The sequence below is a fragment of the Erythrolamprus reginae genome, chromosome 1 (assembly GCF_031021105.1).
Source record: "Erythrolamprus reginae isolate rEryReg1 chromosome 1, rEryReg1.hap1, whole genome shotgun sequence".
Classification (NCBI taxonomy): Eukaryota; Metazoa; Chordata; class Lepidosauria; order Squamata; family Dipsadidae; genus Erythrolamprus; species Erythrolamprus reginae.
In genome coordinates, this window is record NC_091950.1 from 212,662,918 (window position 1) to 212,684,066 (window position 21,149).

Genomic DNA, 21,149 nt, shown 5'->3' on the forward strand with positions numbered 1-21,149 from the left:
AAATTGACTAAAGAACTCTTTTAACATATGTTCTGTCGAGCTCTCTGGTAGACTCCTCCTGAAAATTCACAGGTACAAATTTCAGACACACACACGTTTGAAAATTCAAAACAATGTTCTTTATAATGAAAATTCACTTAAACTAAGCCCTCTTTTTGTATAGCAAAGAGCACTCGTCTCCAAACAACTGGTAATTGGTACAAGTCCCTTATCAGTTCTGTGATACTTAACTTGCAGCTGTGAGGCAATTCACAGTCTTTCTTCTTTCACAAAGTGAAACACACTTTGCTCTGGTTTAGTTTCAAAGCGGGAAAAATCAGCACACAAAAGGTCAAACACAGCAAAGCAGGCACAAAACACAATGATCAGATAATCCTCCTCAATGGCCAAACCCACAGGCTGCTATTTATAGCAGCCTCACTAATTACCACAGCCCCACCCAACCACAGGTGGCCTCATTTTCTTTGATAATAATCTCTCAGTTGTTGTTGCCTATGCATCGCTCTCCGCATGCGTGGCTGTATCATTAACTCTTGTTCTGAATCCAAGGAGGAGCTTGATAATTGATCTCCTTCTGAGCTGTCTGCCACACTTTCCTCCTCCCTGTCACTCGTATCTTCTTGGTCAGAGGAGCCTTCATCATCAGATTCCACTGGGGGCAAAACAGGCCTGCAGCATGTGGATGTCTCCTCCACATCCACAGTCCTTGGGGCAGGAGCTGGGCCAGAGCTAACCACAACAACATATAGGCCCTAGATTTTTCTTACGTTGATGAAATCTCTCAATAGGATGGCTAGTTACAGTCCTCTATAAAGGAATGTTTCTACAATTATCTTCTTATTCTTATTGACTTGTCCTTATCTTAAGCATAGAAATCCTTATCCTGCTTTTATCATAAACTAGATAATCCATGACCCATTTGTTCCTTTTTTCAGAGATATTTTTTTTACCTAAACAGAAAAAACAGAATGATCTCAGTCAGGCAAAAAAAGCAATGGGAGCAGGAACAACCTGCCCACTGGTTTCCCCAGTTTTCTCCTGGGAAGGTGGCAAGAGACATTAAAATCCTCCTTCCTTCCATTCATCCGTAGAAATCATAATGCTGATTTGTTTCCCAGTTTATTCACATTTTTTAAAAAAAATGATTTGCCACTCCTATTAGTTTATGAATGAACTCATTCTTGTCTCCTCTTAGTTTTTCATTGAACAGCCTCTAAACTGATAGACAATTTTCCGCAACCCTTTTTTTCCCCCTCCTCCGGTTTACTACTTCTCATGAATTAGATGTTTTGTTTATGTAAGCAATTATGTTGCTACATAAAGCAAATCTTCTCCAAATTGCTTCCTACTATTTTATATGTGCATCTTCCTTTCTTCCTTTCCATGAGTAATGCTTTTACATGCATCTTCTTTTATTGGATTTCATCCTATTGATTGCAGCCCAGAAAGCTAGGGTAATATTAAAGTCTAAATTTATCATATGTGGAAACCCTATATGTGTTCACTTCTGCAAATCTGACCCTCATATTGTAATAAATATTTTTTCTTTTCCTATACACTTTCATTTTTAGACTTCTTTTTTTAAAAAAAAAAAACCCTGGGAAATCTGATATTGCAACAATAGGAAGTATAATTACAATCATACAGTCATTTGGGGAATGAGACCTTGTCAGGGAGGAAGAAATCTAGATATTTTCCTCCTACCTCTTATAATCATTAATTGATTATGTTTGTATTTAGCCTCCCTTTAGAACCTATTTGAAGCATATTTGTGTGTTTAGCTTCCTTCAGAATCTATTTGCTTCTCTATTGAATCACTTAATATTAGGTATTAAATTACTTTTTGTTGGCCTCTTTCAGGGGGGAAATTACTTTAAAACATGCTTTGTGATGATAATTTAACATTCATTTTTCTCATTCTGCATTTCTAGAAAACATTTGTTTCATTTTAAGAATAATAAAACTTTGGTGAGAAAGGTATCATTATCCTCTCAATCAAAGTTTTTTTGGATGTTCAAGTTTCTAATGAGCTCCTCGTTCTGAATCCAATCATAGGATCGCTTTATCCTCTAGTTTTCATTGGAGTTGGAGACTGTCACTAAAGTGTCAAGTAATAGATTTTTTTTTTACTACCATGTTACTTGATATCTTTTTAAATGGCAATGTTGGTTTTGAATCATAAAATCTGTGCCTTAGAGGGCAAATAAATCTGTGTCAGCAAACATGTTTGCTCTGTGTGCATGGAGACTTCTGCTATTACTAGTTACAATTTTTGGTCCATATGTTGACCTGGAAGGAGCTCTTGAAAGCCTCTCTACCCCGTCATCTGAGAAGATGCTGTCATGAAAACTCTGCTAAAAAGCTGTTGCTTGTGAATTGTATTTTTAAATAGCTGCAGATGATAGATGCTTTCCATGAATTCTACTTAAGAAAACTGGAGACGAAGCTACAAAAATTAGAAAATTTGGCAAGCATGAACAATTATCCTAGACAAATGGGAAGTTGTAATTCAGAAATAATGGGTTGGAAAAGAATTGCATCTGGAGGTTATGCAATATATAACCTGTCTTCCCTCAAAGATACATTGATCACCATTGAAATCCAACCACAGATCAAAATCACAGCTGATTCAGATAGGTTCGGGTGAACTGGTAGTAGAATTCTATGGAGAGACTCACTGACTCACCCCAATGCTATTCCATCGTATTTGGGCAAATTTTGAAACTTTACTCACATGCAAGTGGATGATCTGAAGGCATTAAAGGTCTGTCTTATTCTGAACAGGACTTCTGGATAAGAATCTGGAGATAAGGAACATGTAAAAAAAGTTGGGAACCCCTTCCTTTTAGAGAATATGTTACCCATTACCCTTTTTAAAAATTCAATCAAACAATTGATGGGAAATCATGATTCCTTTATTGAGTATTCTCCATGGAATTTTGGGAATGGTCTAAAAAGGTCCTTGCTATGCTGATAAAGTTCATTAATTGAATGGTCCATTCTTGCTTTAAAGTTGGTTAATAGAATTTCTGACTTGTCTGTTATTTGGATTGACATAAGTGTAGTTGAAGGTGTAGATGACTTTGGAGTATGAAAGAAAGAGATGCTGCTTAGCAAACAACCAGATGAGATGGGAAAGCCACCAAGGGCTTAACAGTCCCATAAAGAAACTTAAGAAGGATCCACTCTTAACAGATCAGATGGCTAAAAGTGATACCAGGATGTTTGTATCTGCAGACTTGCAGTATTTTGTTAATTGCAATAAAGTAACTTTAGCTCACCTAGTCTTGTTTCCTGACCAGTATATCTAGGAAAGCTGACAACAGCTGGCAAGTTTAAATCTAGACTTTTTTCTCTCACATACATTCTCCCTCCCTCCCTCCCACCTCCCTCCTTATCTGCTTAGTGGTGTCAAGAGGCATACAAATTCACTGGCTGCATAAAGAAGAATGATCATGGTTTGACTAAATGGAATCTAATAAATCAGACAACTTTATTTTTCCAGCTCTGATTGACATGGTGTATGCCAGTAAAAGGAACTGGGCACCACATATTACATTAATAAAACCTCCTGCAAAATAAAAATAAATTATTACATTACTGTTGATTATGTTTCTTTCACAAGCAGCCTTGAAACAAATATTTCAGTTATCCAGGAGTTTTAATATAGACACTTATACTATCTGATGTGTAAAATGAACTTCCCTCCTGATCTGACTTTGCCTCTTAGAGATATAACAGACAGAAGGGAAGTAGAGACTTATATAAAACAACATATGCAGGGGTAGGTTCCTCCCAGATCACCCGAACTGGTAGCAACCCACTTTCTTCTGTTGCTGCTTAAAAAAGGACCCTCCCGCCACCCCCAGGTTTATACTTACCTTTATTCCTTCACCTGAAGCATAGCTGATCAGCTCGTCAGCTGTGTTTCAGGCTGATTATAGCTACTGAGCATGTGCAGAAGCAGAATTGAAGGAGAAGTTTAGTGGAGCAAGCGCATGCAAGCAAACACCATGATGCAAACCAGTAGCAAAGGAAAGTGGAACCCACCCCTGAACATGTGTGACAAATTATGTTCATAGAAAGCCATAATGCCTTGGCAAATCCTCAAGATTACCCAAATAAAATATCACACAAAGCCTCTCATTAAAAAGCCTTGTTTATTTGAGTTGTACATCATGCCTAATATTAATATTTAGAGTTATTCATTTATTTGCATTGCCTGCAGGCCTTCTAAGAGGTAATGCAATTGTCTCTACCAAACTCCTAAAACTGAATTTTCCACTGAAATATTTACTCCATTAGCCAGAAATATTGTTGGCCACCAAATCTAGTTTCTGATTTGCAGAGAAGTTGAAGCACATCTTCAGGATTACTTTTTCTTTTCAACTAGGAAGTTTGCTTGTTGATGAAAGTAAAAGATTTGGAGGTGTATTCATTCATTCATTCATTCATTCATTCATTCATTCATTCATTCATTCATTCATTTATTTATTTATTTATTTATTTATTTATTTATTTATTTATTTATTTATTTATTACTTAGATTTGTATGCCGCCCCTCTCCGAAGACTCGGGGCGGCTCACAACATGTAAAAACAAATCATAAGCAATCAGACAAATTTAAAATATTTAAATATTTAAAAAACCCCATATGCTAACAGTCACACACACAGACATACCATGCATAAATTAAACGTGCCCAGGGGGAGATGTTTCAGTTCCCCCATGCCTGACGGTTATGGTATATTTAAATATATATATAGATACTGCATTTCAGTGCTTCACGCTGTAGTGGATAGATTGGCAATTCCTCTCCCTCCCAATTGGTGACAGACAGCAGCAGTTGAGTTCTCATACATTTAAGGCAGCAGGAGCTATAAAGCGCTTCCAAAAAAGGAAGAGGGCAACCAATGATCCTCTGGCAATGACATTAACTCTTTGGAGCGCTGTTCTATCTGCCACTGTGAAATTGGCAAACCATATGCAGGTGCAGTAAGTAAAAATACACTCTATGGTGCAGCGGTAGAAGATCACCAGCAATTTTTCATTCAGCTGTTGTTTCCTGAGATAATCTCTGCTGGGCCCTTTTGACCAGTGCTGCAATATGAGTGCCCTAAATCAGGTCTCTTTTTATGATAATACCCCAAAAGTTAAAACTGGCCAATTGTTCCACTTGGTCCCCATTGATAACCAAGGGATGGATTTCTGATCTAGTCCTTTTGTAGTCCACTATAACCTCCTTGGTCTTATTGGTGTTAAGGACCAAATTATTGTCTCCACACCATGAAAGCAAACGGTTCACCAACTTTGAAAGCATTAATTTACCTGTAAATTATCTAGAAGTACTGCCCAATTTTTATTATTATTATCATTAAACATGAAACTCAGTCAACTTAACATTTTAAAATGTATCACAAATATTATTAACTGGCACTGATGGTTAAAACAGCTTGTGGCCAGCATCCTAGGTATCGATGTTCCAAGTAGCACAGTTTTTTGCAGTTCTGCTGGTGTTATTGCAGGAAGCTGTAATTTCTTGATGTGCTGTTTACATCATTCCGATGACAATAGGTATCACTGTCACGTTTCATCTATAATTGGGTAGTTTTGATGGCCAGGTTGATATATTTGGTGTTTTTTTTTTCTAGTTCTTTTCCTTCAACTCTGGCATCTCCTAGTACAACAATATCAATAAATTGTACATTTCATTTTTTGATGACTGTGATATCTGCCATGTTCTGTTCTAAATGATGATTTATTATTGTTGTTGTTTATCATTATTTAAGCCTTAGTTTTTAATTCAATGCAAAGTCTGAGACTAGTAAAAACTTAACAGTTCAAGTCATAGCCAAGAACTTAAGTGCTGTTAAGGTAACATCTGATTATGTAGGCAGTTCTGAGTAAGGTGGTTTTTGGCAAAGTCAGAATATTCAGGTCTGATAAGTTCAAAATATCTATCTATCTAGGCCAGAGGTCCCCAACCGCCGGTCCGCGGACCGGGACCGGGCCGTTGGGGTTTTCCAGCCGGTCCACGGCGGCGCTGCCCTCCCGGCAGAGGACATTATGCAGGACAGGGTGGGGCGTCGGGCAGGGCGGGGAGAATCAGGAGGCTCCTTTGGCGGCTGGGGGCTGCCTGGCTTTGTGATTTTGGCTGGGGGGGAGTTAGGAAGGTCCTACTTCTCCCCCCCCAGCCAAAAACTCAAAGCCTATCTGCTGGATACGGGCGATGAGCGGGACGAGCGGCGCCGAAGCCAGTGGCTGTGGCAGCTGCTGCAAGAGGCTTCCGCGCCGCTCTGTCCCACTCATCGCCCGTATCCAGCAGATAGGCTTTGAATTTTTGGCTGGGGGGGGGAGAAGTAGGACCTTCCTAACTCCCCCCCCCAGCCAAAATCACAAAGCCAGGCAGCCCCCAGCCGCCAAAGGAGCCTCCTGATTCTCCCCGCCCTGTGGAGAAGTGTGGAGGGCTGCGTCACTAAGCTCCACCCCTCCATAACCCCACCCCCATTTGACCAAAGCCCCCCCCCCCACCGGGCCGTGGAAAACTGGTCTAACTTAAAGCCGGTCCCTGGTGCAAAAAAGGTTGGGGACCTCTGATCTAGGCAACCCTTTGGGTATTATTACTATTGGTACAACCGTTGATCTCTCAACTTCAATTTATAGATTGAGGTATTTTGTTATTTCCCCCCCAATTGTCTTTGATTTGTGCATCATCTATTATTATTATTATTATTATTATTATTATTATTATTATTATTATTGTTGTTATTATTATCGTTGTTGTTGTTATCATTGTTGTTGTTGTTGTTATTGTTATTATTTTGTATTTGAGTTTAAATACTTAAAACATACATGTTTTGTTTCTGTTATTTTCTCTGTTCAAGCCTAATAGATGCATCTTTTATGCTATGAGGAATTACTATCCAGCAAAGATTTTTTTAATTAAGAGAAATTATGTGCCTAAACATTTTGCTTTATCTCCTTTATTGCTGTTTTGTCTGTGACTATTTAGATCCAAAATGGAATGTTTACATTCCCTCTTTTTAAAAAATAATAATAATACTGTAATGCTTAATTTTATATATCTATTATATGGAGAGAAAACATGGAGAGAATATATGTTTGCAACAATTTCACAGTCATTTGATATTAGAAAGTAAGAATGATTAAAGAATCAGAAGCTTCCTGGATGAAATTAAAATTACTCAGAATACTAGGATGTGGACAAAGTTAATGTTTTTGTCACAGGAAAAAATCCATTTTCATCTTAACTTCCATTTCTTCACAACTGATATTGCTCATGATAAAGGCACATTGATGTGTTTCAGTCCTAGCCCAGAAATGATCCTTTCTAATGGTGACTAGTGCTTATTTTTGTGTAATTATGCATGCTTTTAAATCAGTATTGAGTCCTGGCAACTGCTTGGACAAGTCTTTATATTTTTCTTAGTAACTTCTTTTTATGACTGAAAAGGAACTATCTATCTGTCTATCCATCCATCCATCCATCCAGCCATCCATCCATCCATCCATCCATCCATCCATCCATCCATCCATCCATCCATCCATCTATCTATCTATCTATCTATCTATCTATCTATCTATCTATCTATCTATCTATCTATTTTATCCAATACATAATGTAGGCTTCAGAGGATAAAGGAGGATTAGAACTTTATAAGGCAGGATTAGAACTCAGTTTCCCAGTTTTTAACTCATCATTTTATCTATCATCTTTGGTTACCTTGCTGTTCTGCTCATGTCTATATGACCCGAAGTGAAATTTGAGACCTATAGATTATTTGTCATGTGGATCTCAATTGTGATTAATTGACTTTTCCTCATTTGAGGGGTTCTTACTATGAGTGTGGGATTTTCTTTTTCTTTTTGTTTTCTTTTTGCTACATGCTAGGCTGATTGTTACATTTTGTTACACCTGAAACAGTACAAGTGTATAGTAAATGTGAACACAACAGCAAGGTTAACGTCTATGGAGATTCTCAGTCATCCAGGTCAGATTGTCTCAAAGGTGGGGTTTTGCTTCTTGAAAAAGCATCTTTGGGACTCTCTTTGGTTGCAAGTTACTAGAAAGCCAAAAGAAGCACAATTGCAAAATAATCCCTACATTTTTCTTCAACAAAAAAAAAAAAGAGGAAAATTCTGGAAACATCTATGAACTGTATAGAAAAAAGCATACACAATTCTAAAAAAGCTTGGCAGAGTAATACTAGTGATATCTCTTTTGTTCCTTTGAAAATAGTAGGGGTATGAATTCTAGAATTGTTTGTACAATGCTAATGGTGACATAAGATTCTTTATAATAGGGGTATAAATAGAAAAATAATAGGGATATATATATGCAGTTGCTCAGAGATGGCAAAAAAAAATAATCTACATGAGCCAAAAAGAAGTGAAAAAGAAAGCTCTCTATGTAGATCAAGAGAAAACACTGGCAATTGGTCATTATTTGCATTTTCAAAAAAAATACTAAACATTTCAGATACAATCAGAATTTGAAACATTTTGATAAAATCCTGACTTCAGGAATTTGAAATATGTTTTCTTGTTATTTCCAAAACCAATGCTTTTCAAAGCTTTGAAATTAACAGCTGCTATTTTAAAAAAGCAATTAAAACCAACCTTTTCTTTTCAAAATTATTTTTCTCAAAAAAAGAGAAAGAAACCAAGGTAATAGCACACCCATATAGGCACATTTCAACTGACTAAATGTTCTGTAAATGATTAATGCCATCCTTAAATCCCTGTAACCAGTGTATCTCATCGCACTAACTATAATTATTCATTTATCTATTCTTCAGAGTGTTTGTGAAGGCCAACACAGCTGAGCTACATTATATTGCCAAAAGAAAAAAGAAATCAACACAGATATCAAATAAAATATCTGAAGTAGATACAGTTTTTTTATCACTAATGAGAAAACTATTACTGATGGCAAGTACAGTACTGTAGTGTATGAATATGTGTACCTCAGTTTATCCTTGGGGGGCGGGTGAAAATGTACCGCTGAATGCACTACCTTATATTTTGCCCATAGGAAGAAGTGTTGGGTTCACATGAGAGACATTAAGCCATCAAGAGACAGTAATGAGTGCAATCTATCTTTTGCCTCTGATGAGCTTTGCCACTAAAAACCACATATGATCATATTTACATAGCCTTACCCCTTTTTCTATATAATTATGTTCTAAATATTGTTATTTCTCTAAAGAGGAGAATTTGGGATGGACCAATTTGCAATTGCAGCTGTAAGTTTAGACTCTCCCAGAAAGAAGAATACTTAGAAAAATGAATTAGAATGACAGTGATATTTTTTTCCTTCTACAGGAACATTCAGTCATGCGAGTCCTGCCTGCAGCCTGAAGTGTCACAAGCCAGACACAGATTTATCATTGCACCAGAGAACTGAGTCTTGGTTCTGTGGAATGAGAGATGCAATTGCTGTAGATCTCAGATACAGTAAGGCTCATCAACTGTGTTAAAACAAAAGGAAAATAGGAAATCAGGCCCCAGGAAAAGGTCAGGACACAGGCCCATTAATTGTGGCAATACAGTAGGAATGAAAGCAGACCCAGGAATAGGAGAGGCATTGGTCCATCTCTTGAAGAGGATTACCTTGAATCTCAAGCTTTAGACAAACTAGTTGGTGAAAATGAGAAAAAAAACCCTCTTCTTTAGTACCAATTAAATGGTGCCACAGAGGAAGTAGGCTACATAGATCCTTCCCAATTATGGTTTAGGTCTTCCTGTAGTTAATTTTGATTTTGACATGTATAACTGCTTAGGCTTTTTTAAATAAACAAAAAGCATGCTTTTGAACTGCTTGATATGAAGTTATCTGCACTATGGCAGCACTAAAAAATAATGTTTTTGGATTTAAAGAACCAAGTAAAGCAAACTTAATTTTAATAGTTAAAATTCTGAAATACAGTGATCCCCCGGTTATTGCGTCCCCGACCATTGCGAACGGGCTACATCGCGATTTTTCAACCCGGAAGTAAAAACACCATCTGCGCATGTGCGCCCTTTTTTCCTATGGCCACGCATGCGTAGATGGTGTTCCCCGCCGAGCAGATCAGCTGCTGGGCGGCTTCCCTGGGTCTTTCCCCTCTTGCTGGCGGGAGGGCGAGAAGCCCCCCCCAGCACCCGCTCGCCCTCCGTTCACCCGCCCTTCGCCCGGCCACCCGCCATTTGCTCGCTGCTCGCCCGGCCACCCGGGTTCGTTTGGCTTCGGGACTCAGTTGGGAAGCGGCACGGGTGTTTTAAAAGGTCTCCGCCGGCATGGGGGGCTTCTTAGCACCCCCCCAAACCCGGGTTGGAGGTTGGGGGGGTGGTAGCAAGCCCCCCATGCCGGCGGAGACCTTTTAAAACACCCGTGCCGCTTCCCAGCTGAGTCCTCAAGCCAAGCGCAGAAGTTAGCCTTGAATCCCTTTGAATCCTGCCGCTTCTGCTGGATACTGGCGATGGGCGGGGCGAGCTGCCACAGCCCCTGGCTTCCGCGCCGCTCGTCCCACCCACCGCCCGTATCCAGCAGAAGCTGCTGGATTCAAAGTGCTGGGGTGGGGGGCTGTCGGGACACCCCCCACCCCAGCACTTTGAATCCCGCCGCTTCTGCTGGATACGGGCGATGGGGGGGCGAGCTGCCACAGCCCCTGGCTTCTGCGCCGCTCGTCCCACCCACCGCCCGTATCCAGCAGAAGCTGCTGGATTCAAAGTGCTGGGGTGGGGGGGCTGTCGGGACAAGCGGCGCACAAAGGCCGAGGCGAGGCTGAGCAGGAGGAGAAGCCAACCAGCGAGGCAGTGGGCTGGGAGCCGCAGGCGAAAGGAGCTCGGGCATCGGAGCGCGGCGCCAGGCATTGTTCTCCGGACCCCGCCCGCTCAGCCCCGCGGCGGCCCTTTCCCTCTCCAGGCTGCGGGCGGGGTCCGGAGAACAATGCCCGATCTCCTTTCGCCTGCGGCTCCCAGCCCACCGCCTGTCTCCTGCTGCCCGGTTTAGCCAGGACACGAGCGGCGAAATGACTTGGAGGAATGTGAAGCTGAAACCGGCCGGTTTCAGCTTCACATTCCTCCAAGTCATTTCGCCGCTCGTGTCCTGGCTAAACCGGGCAACAGGAGACAGGCTTTGAGTTTTTGGCTGCGGGGGGAGAAGTAGGACTTTCCTAACTCCCTCGCCCCGCAGCCAAAACTCAAAGCCTGTCTCCTGCTGCCCGGTTTAGCCAGGACACGAGCGGCGAAGTGACTTGGAGGAATGGGAAGTCCAAACCGGCCGGTTTCAGCTTCACATTCCTCCAAGTCATTTCGCACCCCCAACCCAACCCGGGTTTGGGGGGGGTGCTAGCGAGCCCCCCATGTCGGCGGGGACGTTTTAAAACACCCGCGCGGCTTTCCAATGAGTCCCGAAGACAAATGTCAAACTTCCGTGTTTGTCTTCGGGACTCATTGGAAAGCCGCGCGGGTGTTTTAAAACGTCCCCGCCGACATGGGGGGCTCGCTAGCACCCCCCCAAACCTGGGTTGGGGGTTCGGGGGGGTGCTAGCGAGCCCCCCATGTCGGCGGCAATGTTTTAAAACAGCCCCGCCGCCCCCAATCTTCGGCTTCTCGCTAGCGCTGCGGAAGTTAAAAACACCATCTGCACATGCGCAGATGGTGTTTTTACTTCCGCAGCGCTACTTCGCGAAAACCCGCTCGTTGCGGGGGGTCCTGGAACGGAACCCTCGCAACGAGCGGGGGATCACTGTAGTGTGACACATCAACAGTCATTTCTCGGTCTTTCTGCTTATCTTCTTTCCTTTCCTTATGAGGGTATTTTTTTTAAATGAAATATTGTCAGTATAAAAAACATTTTTTATTAGAAGTCCTACCACCAAATTGGTGATTTTGAAAATAAGCAAGTTTAATTTAGAGCACATTGGAGGGTGTTCACTTGGTGAAATGAAGCTAAAATAACATGCAGAAGCCCAAAACTTTATGCCTCTCGTTGACTGTCATGGGAAAGCATATCTAGCTAATACTTTTTTTTAATGAAAAGATGATATTTTTAGACAACATAAGGTCTTCTCAAAGGGATAGGCCAGCCAGATTTGCAGGCAAAAAGTGGAGAGAGGAATACATCTTTGGGCGTTGATTTAAATCTTATACATCTTTGTCCTTTTTTTTTTCTGAATCAAGAGGAGTAGGAATTATATCTTGCTCAGTCCTATATGGCAGCGTTTTCCAACCGGTGTGCCGCGAGACACGGCCAGGTGTGCCGTGAAGCCTAGGGAAGCTCCAGCTGGGCGGGGCGTTGCCGGTGCCGGACCGCCGGTGCTTCGGACCTGGAGCTCCCACTCGCAGCTGTCCCCCGGCTACTGCCCGATGCAGCTGTTTCCGGCGCTCTCCTGCTGGGCCCCAAAGAAGGAAGGCGGGGAAAAGGAGAGCTTCATTATTTGCGCCTCCTTTTTCCCACCTTCCTTCTTTGGGGCCCAGCAGGAAAGCGCTGGAAACAGCGGCATCTGGCAGTAGCCAGGGGACAGCTGCGAGCACCGTTCCCCGTAAGCTGCCCCCTCTCCTCCTCCTCCTCCTCCGCCGCCGCCTCCTGTCTTGGGGCACGATCTGCCCCCTCTCCTCCGCTGCCGCTTCCTGCCTTGGGGCAAGCAATCCGGGAGTCCGGGACTGTGTGGCTTTGTGCCATGAAGAGAAAACGGCCAACTTTTCCCTGCTGCCCGAGCCATTTTCTCTTCATGGTGCAAAGCCACACAGTCCCGGACTCCCGGATCGCTCAATTCTCCGGTCAGCAAAGCCATCTGCCCAGGAAAGCGCCGCGCATTGAAAAAGTGCGATGCTTTTCCGGCAGCTGGCTTGCTGGCTGGAGAAGCGAGCGATCCGGGAGTCCGGGACTGTGGCTTTGTGCCATGAAGAGAAAACGGCAGCAGGGAAAAGTCAGCTGGGCTAACGGGAGGCACCGTGTGGCTGGGCGCTGGGGACGTCTGGGAGGGCGAGGGGGCTGATGGCTGCTGTCTCTTAGTTGCAGAGCCAGCGGGCGGAGACGAAGACAACAGCCGCCGGCTCTCTCCCTCCACTCTCTCCGGCTCTCTCACTTTCTTTTTCTCTCTGTTGCCAGCATGGTGAACGAGAGAGAAAGAGAGAGAGAAAAAAAGGAGGGGAGAGAGAATGAGAGAGAAAGAAAGCAAGAGAGAGAGAAAGAGAGGGGGGAAGGAGGGAGAGGGAAAGACATAGAGGGAGGGAAGGAGGGAGAGAGAAAGAGAGCAAAAAAGAGAGGAAGAAAGAAAGAAAGAAAGAGGGATGGAGAGAGAGAAAGAAGGGAAGGAAGGGAGAGAGAGAAAGAGGGAGGGAGAAATAGAGTGAAATGGAGGAAGAGATTTTTTTTTTGTCCAAACTTTTCTTTAGCCCCCCCTCCTGCCCCCCCCTCAGTGTACCACTGAATTTTGAAAATATGAATAATGTGCCGCGGCTCAAAAAAGGTTGGGAAACACTGCTATATGTGTTAGTTAGTTCACAATTTACAGCACAAACATGAAGCAAGAGAGAATTAAATAGGAAGATGAGAATGATATGTTCATTTTTAGAAGAACTTTAAAATTGAAAGTTTAATTCAAATTACAATGTAATGTCAGTATTCCAAGTAACAACACCCAATGAAAGAAGACTTTGAGGTCTGAAGTGCCTCAAAGTTCCATTTTATTAGAGATGCCATATTGGCAAAACCAAATCTGAAAGCTTCCAGATTTTCCCCACCAAAAAGAAAGTCCAAGACCCTGCCCCACCACCCACGTGTCTTATCACATAGTCCAATCAAGGCACCATCCCAACTGGAGATGCCTCCCAGTCACACCCCTCCAGGTGCATGGCAGAATGATTTTGTCTCTTTGAGAAAGGAATGATATTATGACTACATATCTCACCAGCTCTATTCAATCCCCCCTCTAATTTCCCACAGCATTAAATGTGGCAGGCCTGAAGAGCCAATGCCCAAAAGGCTTCCAGGCCTAAGCTATTTAGAGAAGTAGGCCATACGGGGTTAGGAGGAGGATGAGATAGAGAGAAGGAAAAAGACAATATGTCTAAGTCAAGGGTGTCAAATTCAAAGCCCAGGGACTTGATCCGGCCCATGGGGTGCTTAAATCTGACCTGTGGGGCCACCTTGGAAACAGCAAAGGACCAGCCTGTGGTGCTTCTACCAGTGAAAATGGTAGAGGGCTGCAGGAGGCCCTCTCAAGTTCTGTTTTAACTGGCAGAGGGTTTCAGGAGGCCATCCCAGCCAAAAACATAGCTTGGGAGTTCATTTTTGCTGGCAGAGTGCTCAAGCCACCACAGGTGCCCTGACACAAGTGATGTTGAGTTGGCCATGCGCCTAGAACCCCAAGGTCAAACACAATCCTTATGTGGCCCCCAATTAAATTGAGTTTGACACTCCTGGTCTAAGTTATAAAAGGTTTAGGCATGTTACCAACAGCAGGAATACTGTACATAAATACTGTAATCTCAAAAGAAAAGAGTGAAATAATATATTAATTTAGAGAAAAGTTTATAAGCCTGGGGGAGATGTCTCAATTCCCCCATGCCTGGCAATCCATGCAATGCATGTATCTTAAGCAATTTACGAAAGGCAAGGAGGGTGAGGGCAGTTCTGATCTCTGGGGCGAGTTGATTCCAGAGGGTCGGGGCCGCCACAGAGAAGGCTCTTCCCCTGGGTCCCGCCAGCCAACATTGTTTAGTCGACGGGACCCGGAGAAGGCCAACTCTGTGGGACCTTATCGGCTGCTGGGATTTGTGTGGCAGAAGATGGTCCCAGAGATATTCTGGTCCGATGCCATGTAGGGCTTTATAGGTCTATTTTAACTTCTTCCCTCAGGACACTGCTATAAGGTATTGCATGCCAAACAAGTAGACCAAAAGAGGTTTTTTTCCCTCATGCCATCACACTGCTAAATCACATAATTTCCACAGCACTATCTTATGCCTAAGGATATCTAACCATGTGGTAGATCAGTATTACTATCATCCTTCTCATCTTCCCTATCACCTACTGCTATTGATATCTTATAACTATTGCTTTGTTGGTTGTGTCTTATGATTTATGATTTAGCACTTGATTGCTTATATGAATCCTGAGAACTTATGCACTGGAGACAAATTTCTTGTTTGTCCATTTTATTAGCCAAGTTTTATTAGCCATAGGGCTAATAAATAATATTCTAACTCTAATTCTAATGGATGGATGTGCTAGACACATAAACAATGACATTGTCTAGTTTGATCATATGAATGGTATGCATAGAAATGAAGCAGAGTAGCCAGACCTTTTGTGCAAGAGGAAAATAAAATAGTAACCATTAATTTCAACCCTATATAAAACATACACACACCACATCACCAAGCTGGTTTAATTTCCAGATTGTGCTAGATGTTAGCCAGCTAATGACAAAACATTCATGCTGCAGAAAATCAAGCCAAAGCACTAATTAACAAAGTCCTGCTCAATTGCTTAGTAAAAAAGATAAATCTCAAAGGGATGTGTTTGGTGTAAGTGGGTAATCCAGTTAAACCAATCATTTAAAATGCTCCTGTGTAACAATAAAAAGAAAATAAACCTCAGCCGCATATATGAATTTCAATTTATCTTGGTTTATTATTATTATTATTTTAAAAAGAGAGAACAAAAATAGAATCTTTCTGGAAAACAGCATTGAAGTAAAAAAAAAAAATTCTACTACCACATTAAAATGCATGTCATCTGGAAGCAGTGGTGATTATTCCCACCTTGAAAAGTTCTGAGCTAAATTTTGTTTTTATATATATATAAGAGACAATCTGTCTGATTTCAAATAAATGAGAGAGAGAGAGAGAGAGAAAGAAAGATTTTTAAAAACTTGGAATTTACCTCCTTTTACTTGACTTAGCATTATGGTAATAATTCCTAATTAATATGTCAACAGTTGCAATGAGTGCCCTGACTCATTTGTCCATAACAAATGAATAAATTAAGGTGCTAATAATTAAAATTAGGGGGAAATGAACTGTTGTGCTAACAATTCAAAAACTAATTAAAGCAAATCATGATCTATATACCATATGCAAACTAAAGAAATTATAGCATGGTATTTATATTCATGTATGTCAAACCAACCCACACCAGATTTTATTTCTTAATAGATTTACAACGTACCTTTGTTTTCTACAATTCTAATGGGTATACATAAGGATCCTGCCCCTACTTTCACCCAAAACAATAACAGCCCCATGGTGTAATTTTGCTGAGAGAGATTGACCAACTCCTAAAGTCACCCAGCTGGCTTTTGAGTCCAAGGCCTGACAAGTATGTCCAGTTTCCTTTTTTTCTAGTTCAGCACTTTAATCACAGCATCACATTGGTTTCTGCCTTTCAATACTTCTTCAAAAGGTTTCAATCACAAATCTAGAATTCCAAGGACAAGCCATTGCAAATCATAAAGTAATGAACTATTTCAATCTTGTGATAAAATCCTTCCAGAAGTCCAGTTCTTTACCTATAGTATTACAAAAATAAAGTTAAGTATAAAGTATCAGCATTCACCAAAAAATAAAAAGCACCTGAATACAGAGGTTTTCACAAAATAATATTGTCTCAAGTTTGATCAGAGTTCTAAAACTTCACTGTTCCTAGCCTTTTCTGCTCCAAATACATTGGATATGAGTCCTATCACTTCCACCCCAGACTGATAACTTGAGCTGAGAATGAGTCTTGCCATTTCTGTGTCTTTTTTTTAAAAAAATAGCAATATTGAGAGAATCTGAACACAGCTGAGCAGAACTCTCATTTTCTCCAAACGCAGCATTTTTGTTCATGTTCAAATCTTGCTCTGTAGTACATCTTCTCTTCTACTTTATGTCAGAAGGGCAAGACATGCCCTGATGATGTCCTTGGGCTCAGCATGGCCCTGGAGGCATTAGGGTTACTCCCAGCAGTCAAAAAGCTTCACTTTTGTTGGGATAGAAGCAGTGAAGGGCTACCAAAATTTTTACTACCACACTGTGGGCGTGGCTTATGCAGGACGCCCTGCATTTTCTTTCAATATCTTTGGGTGCTCTGGGGTAAAGCTCCATTTTTGCTACCCCACTGCATTCCCTACCATCTGGGAAGTAGCCCACCCCTGGGTAGACGTCCATGTAAACAATGTTACATTTTAATTAAATGTAAAGTGATGCGGAGTGATGTGTTTGGGCCTGGGCCAGCCGTTGCTCCCACAGATGGGAGAGACGTGGCACAAAGTGAATGTGAAAGCCTGGCTGACAGCCAGGAAGATGTGGCAGACAGCCAGGAAGATGTGGCAGACAGCCAGGAGGACGAGGCCACTGGGATGCAGGATTCAGCAGACAGTCTTTCCTCCCTGGGTTCTTCTGCAGATCAATATATTGATCTACGTAGCCAAAGAGCTATGTAAAGAAGGGATCGCTTAAAGGAGTATTACAAATCATTATAGGAGCACCTGGGCTGGGTGTGGTTCCCTTAATGAGGGCTACAGGGATAAAAGGGAACAAAGGCCAAGGCAAACTGTGGCTGTTTATCTGTGTTGTTTTGTGGTTCCTGCTTCAAAGTTTCTTTGCCGTTGGAGTTTTCAACCCAGCTTTTTCAGACAAGTGGGAGGTGAAAACTCTGGGACTTGCTGTTTGCTTCAATGATTCAAAAGGACTCCTGAAATGTCTTTGCTCATTCCAGGTTGTCTTTGTTTGTTTTTCCCTGTGTTTTTTGTATGCGGCTGAAGTAAGCCTTGCATTGTTTTCGGACATTAAGAACTGTTTTTTGAGTAAGCTATTTTTGTTTATCTAATACAAGTTTGCTGATTAGCAGAGCACGTGTGTGTTTGATTTCTTTTCCTTGGACTATTACGCATTGCCGAGCCAGTCAGGCAGAACACGGAGAATTTTAATTTTTATCCTAGCTCCATCTGTTCTTCAGAATGTGGTACTCAGAGGTAAAAAGTGGTTCTCGTGCAAGAGATGTCCATGGGAGGAAGTGGCTCAAAAAAGCAAAATTGGTAGATATAATTATCAAAGCCTCATCCTTATAAAATGTGGACCCTTGGCTTGGGTCAGGAAAAAAAATGTGCACCACTTCTTTGTACTGCCACTACCTTATCATTGAATGATATATTATTAGCTCTTTAATGTAGTCCAGACAAGGAGTTCAAGAAATAGCCACAACATTATACCTAAGGACATTATTGTCAATTGAGTTTCCCAAAGAAAGGAACCGAAACAAGCCTCAGTGGAATCTGGAAGCTTCTGAATGTTGAGTTAATATGCTTTCACCCTTCCAGTTTATTGTGTCCTGAATAGAATTGGACTATAGTCTATGAAGAGACCTTTAACAAATATATCGCCAAACATGCAATGGCCATTGTTTGCTTAAACATTGTTTATTATACAAATTAAAGCTGTTCAATTCATACATTACTCTAAGTCATGAGACATGAGGCACCAACCACAATGACTGGGTTCAGGCTGATGTACAAATCCAATTTCAGGATAGCATACCAATTTTAACATTTGGAAAAACACAAATCTGAAAAGAAATTTAGAGAAAAGTATCAACATTTGCATTTCTATTTTGACACTTGACAATGGAATTTGTAAATCAGCTGGCTCTTTTCCAAATACCCAAGGGTATATTTCCTGATTGATGAAATAAACTAATGTTAGTACAACATGCCTAATCCAATTGCATGTCAGCTGTCAAATGCTTTTTAAGTCTGGCAGCTATTGGAGTCATACAGTCATTCAATGAGGAATGTAACAAGAAAATAATTGGATGCAAAATGGTATCAAATATTCATTGCTAACACACTGCATGGTTTTGGAGGGCATTTGCCCACAAGGATTGCAGAGGAGAATTGGGGAGGGAGTTTATTTGTTTGAGATCTGAGCCTTAAGATGAAAGAAATACACTTTCATGTAAATTTCACCTAGGTTTGCAGCAATTGCAATACCGCAGACTGTCTAAAAATGTGTGAAAATATGAATAATGGATGAATGTGTGCCACATTTATATCTGTCACATTCAAATGAATAAGTTCTATTCATCATAATTCATCTTTTTTAATATTAGGCAAGCATTCTAATGGGTAATTATAAACATATGTCATCTGGACCTTTTAAAGAAAACATGTTAATCGCCTCTAGATTAAACCACAACATCACAATTAATGAAACAATGCTATCTGTATTTGCATATGTAAATGAGACTAGACATAGGCTTTACAATTGATGGGCAAAAGATTATGATAATGCACTGTCATCTGAATTAATGACTGGCTAACCCCACTTGAAAAGGTCAAAATGCCTCTCCATACAGCTTTTTTACTAAAGCTTTCTCACTCACCAAAATGATGCTGCTTGATAAATTGCCTACCTTAATGAGCAGGTGAAAATATAAACTTCCTCCCATTTTGCTATCATATTTGATTTCCATGAAACAAGCTCTTCTCTTTGCTCAGAAAGAACAAATTCTTAGAGATAATTTCAAATATTGCGTGAAATTTAAAATCACATATATGGAACTGTGCTTCCATTAAACATTAAGGCACAGTTCCAAGTGTAATCTGTACCACATTTAGAAATTAAAGCATGTGGTTAAAATATCTCTCCCAGAAATTTGATAAGGGAAACAGCAAGAATGGACCTGATTCTGGAATGACAGTCTTACTGGACACTGAGCTGCAGGATTTAGACTTTTTTTAAATAAAAAAAGAGAGATGGAGGTTTGCAAACTGACATTTGGTTTGGAGTGAAGGGTCACATGAGAAAGATGAGCTAGTTTATGATTTTCCAACCTGTGAAATACTAAGACTAATTCTTTGTGGCCTGATTTCAAATGGCACCTTCCGTTCAATTCTGTATCAGCTGCATCCTGAGAGGGCAGGAAGGTATTAGGAAGGGAAATAGCACTGTCCATTTTAAGGCAGAGGTAACTGCTCAAAAGATCAAAAAAGTCAAAATGATGGTGGTAGTCATGTGGTTGAAGCCTCTCCCCTTTGCACATGGACATGGCATTGATCTAGATAGAAAAAAGGAGGCTTCACTTGTACGGGTCTGATATCCTCTTCACTTTTTTGATTGCTATAAAGATCTCTAGCCCATCACTTCTTTTAGCTTTATCCACCTTTTTTTGTAAAAAAAAGTTTATTATTATTATTTTAAACACAAAACATATATAATTTTTTTTAAAGAAAGTGTTTTCTGGATCCTTTCTCTTACATCATTTCTTATATATAATCAATAATATACTGTATCTTATTTTCAATTTCAGCCATATTCTTCTTTTTCCCCATAATTTGTTATCCATGTTCATTTTTTTCTTATACATAATTTTAACACATATCATTGTGTTAATCATCCCTATTATTATAGTCTCTGTTCCTCTAAACACCTTTTAAGTTTCCCTTCTAATTCTTCAACCCTCCCCATTTAAATCTTTAATTAATTAACTAAATTTAATAAACAAACACCAACGTTAATTTCAGTCTAATTTCATTTACTGAAATTTTCCATCATCTATAACATAATTCATCTTATTTTATTTTTTACAAATATATAAAACCATTTTCCACATTTTAGTACTAGTACACTTCATTTCCCCCTTTCCTTCCCATACATATTCAAAATGAACTTTTTACCATTAAACGCCCTTCATTACTTGTTTTTTTTAACAACCCATTTATTTACCCATTTTTCATTATCAGCTTACTTCATTTTACAATCAAGATTAATCCCATTTCTTTTTTCTCCATTCTATCTTTACAAATATTTTACTGTTTATAACATTAATCATTTTAAAAATCTATTTTCAGTTTAACATACATAAGAAGAATCATTTTTCCAATAATTAACAATAAAAGATTTTAATACTAGTACAATTTTATTAAATGCTATTTATATCACCTCTACAAAACCTAGTTTTCTTCCTCCCTCATTGATCTTCCCTTTTTCAACTACTTACCTCTTGGGTTCTCTACTATTCCATTTTGTATTAATTTTCTGTTCATCCTTTTATCCCTTTGTTTGGCTTCTTTGTTCATTTTTAAAAAAACCTGTATTGTATCTTTTGCAGGAGTGAAATGCTCCCAGCCTAGGCACTCCTGCCAGCAGCTGTAGAG